The sequence below is a fragment of the Pollicipes pollicipes genome, unplaced genomic scaffold, assembly GCF_011947565.3.
Source record: "Pollicipes pollicipes isolate AB1234 unplaced genomic scaffold, Ppol_2.1 Scaffold_4740;HRSCAF=5597_pilon_pilon_pilon, whole genome shotgun sequence".
NCBI lineage: Eukaryota > Metazoa > Arthropoda > Thecostraca > Pollicipedomorpha > Pollicipedidae > Pollicipes > Pollicipes pollicipes.
The window spans coordinates 25,761,463-25,768,623 of NW_023596545.1; positions in this window are offsets into that span (position 1 = coordinate 25,761,463).

The following is a 7,161-nucleotide window of genomic DNA, read 5'->3' on the forward strand; positions in this document are numbered from 1 at the left end:
TCTAGTTTTGAAAGGAATTGCGCTTCTTTTTGCTCGGTCATGCCTAGTCCCCATGTGAATCTTACCCACCCCAACCCACAACCCCATCCCTATCCCATCCCCACCTGCACCCTGCCTGCCTCACACACCATGGTCCTCTCGCATTATATTATTCCTCCAGAACACGGTATGAGGTTTAGCTATTGAATTAGGACTCTAAGTGTCAGATGCAATCTTGTGTGTGTGATTTAACGCGGTAAAAATTAATGAACTGATTTTGCGAGGCCTAATAGCCAAAGAACCGCGTGAACTCACAACGATCTTGTTGGCTTATTCTTGGATACACTGCATATCGATATTCATATTGCGTATTGTCATATTATTTTACTGCATGACTATTTTGTTCAACCTATGTGGATAGCACCCAGAGATGCATGACGTCATGGAGACATCACACGAATTCTGCCAACTCAATGGTCGAACTGTGTTCAAGGTCAATAAAGAAATGGTTATTGACTTGTTAATGTTTTGAATGCGTCAGCATGAATAGGTGCATCAACGGACAGTAGTTGGCTTTCAAGCAGCTGAACGCATTTAATGCAAGTTCCGATTGCGAACCGTGCTTTCTGATACGCGTTCGTAAACGTGCAGGCGTTTGGGCAGTTCTACTAGTTATGGCCGACAGGACAATGCGAATCGAATAACGTACGTATAACTGAAAACTAAAATGTAAGTCAAAACAAAACGTAAAATCACGGCAAGAGCACCACGTCAAAAAACCAAAACACACGCATATAACGCTCAAAACAAAACAACAAATACACGCATAGGCCACCGGCGCTGCCTATCGCGGCGTCAAAATACCACAGATGAGTCAGCCCGTCCGCTACAGTGGCAATTCTGACACATCGACTGGCAGCGACTCTGATGTCATAAAACGTCTTATGACGCGATCAAAGGGTACTGTATTGCGGAGCATGTTTACTAAATAGTAAAATTGCGTTGTCTAGAGCAGTCCGTTGCTTTCAAAAGCGTACTTTTAGTTAAAAGTGGACGTTTCCATAATATGTGATTCATGTCTCCATATGTTCAGATGGGGGACATTTCCCTTCACAGTGACTGAGTTTAAGCAACGGGTCGCCTTCGTCATACAATTTATTTGCAGTGTAGATTTGGGTCAAGGCAGGAGATTGTCTTGCCTCCCACCATACATGCGTGATGCAGATAAACCATGCATAAGTTAGTGATGATTGTACATTTCCGCCTCTCCTACCTTATACTTTGGGATAGCATAATGTTTGACATTTGTTTGCGCATGCGATGAAAAATATGTCTGTGGGTCAGGATTGTGTTCGATCGAGATGAATCGATCAAGGACTTATGAATCATATCATCATTCGGTGTGATGATGATGATGACATGTGAGATGCTTCGTTTTATACAGAATAAATGTGATTCATGAAACAAATTATTGGCTCTGTCACAGCGAGTCGATAGAAATCGAATTAAGTTAACGTGAAGCCCAAGAATCGATTCAAGATAATTTCAAAAAAGTTTAGTACACAACCAAGATCACTAGAACAGAAAAAAACTCGCTATATATTGGCTGTAAACGATTTTACTGTTTTAAAAAGCACAATAAATTCAGCACGCTAACATTGAATGTGGCATGAACCAATACTGAATCGATTGACATGCAGCGAAGCTGTTTGAATCAGAACTGAATCAAGGGATAAGGATGCGAATCGACAAAAAAGTTTCACAAACTACAAACTGTTGTTTGGACCATATCCGAGTCGTTCAACAGGGGTCATGAATCCATGGTGAACCGATTCTTATAAAGCTGAACAAAAATATAGTTCTGCTGCACACCCGAATGGCTTTTTCAACCAAATATCCTTGCTATCAAAATCGATTTGTGCTAGTGATGCAAGGCCCTTTAAAGAGCATGTTCTGCGTTGAAAGATATTAAAGCAAGCACAAGAAATGGTGAAATTATCTCACATCAAACCATTGGCATGCTATTACGTGAAAAAGAGTGCTTTAGGCAACAAATCTCACTATTTAGTAAAGATGCTCCTTAATGCGTCACGGAACATTTGTATGGCATCAAAATGGCTGCCAAACTGGCCGTGCAAAATTGCAACCGTACCGGGCGGGCTCACTCACTTGTGTGGTAAGGTGACGTGGTAATCGGTACGTTGTTGGCATGACCAAAATATCGCTATGTGCGAGCGTTTGTTTCCCATTTGTAGTGTTTTTGCATGTCATCCGGGATTTTATGTTGTCTGAGTTATTTGATTCCCTAGTGTTTTGCCCGTTAAAACTCGTACCATACTCGCTGTATTATGTAGCGCAAAACGTGATTCGTGTTCATAATTTACACTGCCGGCGTAACATTTGTTGAGGGCCAACTTAAGTTGGTTTGTGCCAACAATCGTGCTGACGTACGCTAGGCACGAATAACTCGAGGATCATATTTACCCGCATAAGTTTGCGGACGTCTAGCTCAGAAACCGGAGGGTTTCAAACGTTAAAAGAGGCGAGGCTGTGAGCTGCGCTGAATGATCTTCAGAATGGCAGCCCCAGTTCAAAACCACATACAAATGTAGAACACTCTCTTTAATGAAAAAAATTTACGAAGCGGGGTGCGATTATGGTGGACATGGTGGGTAGCGCATGGCTAAGTGCCCGTATGAGGTGCGATAGAACTTTGGAGCAAGGCAAAAAGTACGTTTTCTGTCCTCTGTCCACTAACTGAAAGGGCCTACATTAATTTTAGGCGTCATTGAGGTATAACATGCATTCTGTCGTGTTGTAATGTCATATTTGCTATGATGCTATACAATCACCGAACATATATATTTGCTATTTTATTATTGCTTGGTGTGATGTGAACACCGACCAGTGTGACAAAAAAAACTGGGAGGCTGAAAGTATGTGGCACCTTTACACGGTCCTATTTCACTAAGCCTCCCAAAAATCCGTTTTCCCTGAAATTCTGGGCACATCCGATGCTGTTTACCCCGCATTGACGTTTGTGCTGCTTTGGGGGTTGTTATAGAGCCTTGCTTCGGGGTAACTGCTGGAAAATATCATACCTGCTGCACACTAGTAATATTTCACGAGCACGAGTGGCCCGTGACATGAACAGAAGACTATCCACGCACCATAATTACTTTGGCTGAGACGTGGAGAAAATATACAATGTGTGTGGTAAAATTTGGCGCTTGGTTAACATACTTTGCATACCTCACTGTATATTTTGATATAAACATCCAGTATGCGGATAATTCCAAAAAACGGGTACTTGTGTGCGAAGGATGAGTACTGGATATCACATTTTTTTGTCATTCAAGATCCATTCGACATTGTTGCGAAAGCACATTATTTTGCTTGCGACTTTCACCTTTACCTTCCCGAAGAATTATTCAGGACTTAGCTTTCTTGATATTAAACCACCAAGCCTCTTCGCACTGAAGAACAAGTTTCACAACTTAAACTAATAAGGTTGTGATATACAGCTGCCTTAGCGGCACATACGCCGCATGGTTTGTGGTAGGCTTGAAATGCACCGAACAAGGCAAAAGATTCATACATGTAAGCTAAGGCACCTTTTTGTCATCATCTGGCATGAATGCTAGGCGATCACACCCAGCTGTGTAATCCAGAACACTGTATCAAGCTGGCAAGCTGTTCAAGCATCTTGCGGGATCCAGGAAAATACATTGGTCGTGCCTAAGAACGCAATGCAATATATCTCAAAATTTAAAGGTACATTTCTCTCGGTGGATGGATCGATTCATGCGTTTTCCTGAACCAAATAGAGGACTTATTTAAGAAATACCACGCGAATTATTGCCTTTGTAGTGAACAAAAGTGTAGACACGGCTGACAGGTTCAGAAATGTGTTCTCAACATAGGCTGTATTTGGACGACACAAATCACAGAACTGAACTCTCAGTGTTTCGTTCGCGCCGGACCACCCCGCATCAGAAGAAACGCTACCACTGGTTTCGCTACCATGGAAGGCATGTCCGGCTGAATGGAAGTGATGCATAACAGTGCATGTGGCAGCATCACTCTTCAGTCAGCGTACACATGTTGGAGCTGCTTGGAATGTTATTTTTTGCTTCGCAGGCAAGGTTTGTTCACATCTCAATGCCCCCCCCCCCCCCCAAACCTCGTATTTCTCCCTTCCTAGACAGAAACTCCCGACCTCTAGTGCCCAGGGATCTATTCCAAATTTTGGAAGCAAATCTTTCGGAGGTTTTCTCAATTTCGGGATGCAATTCCCACACTTTGGAAAGTTTTTTTCCAGAACGCAAGATTCGTGCTTAACTGTTGTACAAATATCTTCTTTGTTCCGGGATCATCTGTTGAAACTTCCTTCTAATAAATTGATAAATTGTCTTTTTTATCTCATTCCGGTCATGTTCTTTCCTACTGTTTTATAAAAGCAAATAGCAAAGATGACATAACCATACTCTCCTCGTTTAACACAAACATGTCGTCGGGGCCAATGACATGCATGTAACAGAGGATGATGCGCTGTGACAGTACCCAGTGCAGCAGAGGTTTCATCAAATGACTGTTGTCCTTGGGCTGTCCGGAGCGAACAAGGAGAACCCAGTGGACAGATCGGTTGGATGACAACGTTACCAGCTGGTTATGTCAGACAGGAAAGGCTGTACCCTGCTGCATAATGCATTTGTACATCCATTTCGTCAGCACCGGCGGCGTCTTGGCACTGATCCAACATGGAGGCTGGGTCGAGCACAGCTCGTCATCAGCCAACATGCGGCTAACAGCCTCCAGCTCAACCGCTCCACGGCACATCCCTCAGCTTCACCTGCAGATGTTAAACGCTTTTGTACCACATGAATGTTAGTTGTCATCAATACCAGCCTGGAAGCATATGGAATTCGCTGCGCCAAACGAAAATTGACATGATGAAAATGCAGCCGTTGAGTCATTTGGTATTAGAGGCTGCAGCAAGTTAAGTCCAATGATAGGTTGACCCGAGTTTCACATACTACCAATGCAAAACTGAAGCTAAAAGGATTATGACGAGCCGAATAAAAGCTAGCAAATAACAAAGCGGCATAGATCTAACCATCCGACCTTAAAAGGCCACGTTCAGGTTCATGTTGGGATTAATCACAGCGTTTAAATAACAGCCATTTATAACCAACGCCAAACTTGTCGGCTAGCTGGTACTACACAGGCGCAAAAGAACACTATGATAAGCCAACACACTCGCTCGTTCAGTCCCCAGACGTCACATTCGGATTCAGATTAGCCCATTTCGCGCTAGCATTAATAGAAATAGGCAGGAATCCAATTTGCTGCCAAATCTGAAATGCACAGAAAAAGATAATAAAGATCAAAATGTATGGTTTCCCACCAGGGCCATCCCAGGAAAAGAACCGTTAGTTCGTGCCATAGAGACGTTTTTATTTCATCCCCTCGCACTCATTCATTATGTCACAATTGCGGTACGTTATGATCTGGCCCTATGGTACCAAACCTATTAACGCAAAATGACGATCAGGACATGATAACGGGAGCAAAACGCTTCCAGAGTAGATTTTGTCTCCAAGTTGGATAGGCCTGACTACAAATGATTGATGAGTTTTGACTCCGACCACCCCACTTTCCATGCATTTCACATTTGGTACCAAGGGCCCTTGTCTCATTATGCTGGTATGGAAAGGGCTTGTGTGATGGGAAACAACGGCAGGAAACAACAACCTCTATGAAAAGCACAGCGGCCGCGTCAGAGACCCCTCCCTGAAAGGCCAAACTCAGGTGCTAGATAGGGCTTGGCACATTGCACAGAGGGGAGGGTGTTGTCAAAAACAATCACATCGAGCGCTGGACCCTTGGCTATTTCAATTTGGCCCTAAGCGATGGCAGCTTCTCTCCATCTCCCTCCTGCAAAAACCCCAGCGTTCAGTTCTCGTGCGGCAGGAGGGCGGTGAGGACGTGACGCATTTTCGACGCTTAAGTAGTGTTTCGTGCTTGACATTTCACCCTTATAATCGAATAATTATCTTCCATAACCGTTCCTTTGTGCGTTTGGGTTGAGACATCAAGCAGTTGCCTCTGTGGTGCTCAAATGTTTTGTTGATAAATTTTGAATATTGTCCGCGCTGAGTTAAATATGCCCAGCCCTACATAGGTTGATACAGGTTATATCAACCTATCCCGCACTGTAATAACTAGCTTGTGATGTGCAGAGCGGAACAGGCTGCGGATTCTGTGGTTGAGAATTGAATGCGTTTTGGTCAGAAACATATGCTCTACCTCTAAACGACGTGGAACGTTGCCAAGGCTTTCTCAAAGTACCCAGTTAAATAGCAGGCATTGACTTTTCGCACGCTCCATAGGCTCCATACGAAATGTTCTTGCGTAGGACAATCCTACCTCGGTTTACGACAAAGTCACCGTAGATATCATATGCGGAAAAGCTGGCGCCGTCTTCTGGCAATTTCTTTGACATGTGTACCTGATACCTGTCATGTGTACTGCAAGGTCATAAGTTTGGCTTTTCCTTCCCGAAGGTTTTCATTTCCTCGAAATTCCACATTCCAAAAACATGCGTAGAAAAACCAAAGAGAACCAAAAAGTACCCTGGACGCCGCAAGATGGTTGAGGTGAGAAAGAGTGCAATTGCAAAAGCCGCAGTTGAATATGGTATCTAATATAATACAATGGCGCTGCTGCCTCCAAGACGAACAAGATGGCTTTGAATCTCTTGGATACAGATCAGTGCGTCAACTCGTATTGTCATGAGGAGTCAGTTTAAACGGCCGCTGGGTGTTGTGTGAGCCGTTCTCCAAGTTAAAAAAGTTATGTTAGCTTGGAGCTCCCATACCGTGTTTTTTTTTAATAGCCGTCTGCTATTGTTGTACATAAAATGTCAGACATTTTGCTGGCATCATTATTATAGCACAATTGTATGCAACTACGGTATATGTTGAACGTAACCTTGGCACAATGCCGCAGGTGCGTGACGGTTTTCTGTAAAAGGCAGAGAAACAAGACGTTGAGGAAACATTGTTTTGTGGAGAAAAAACAGAACTGCTTATTTCGCTCGGCAGTAATTAAGGCCAGTTATTGAATGCATTTCTGTATTGTACAATGTGAGTAATGAAAGACATTGTGATGCTATTTGCA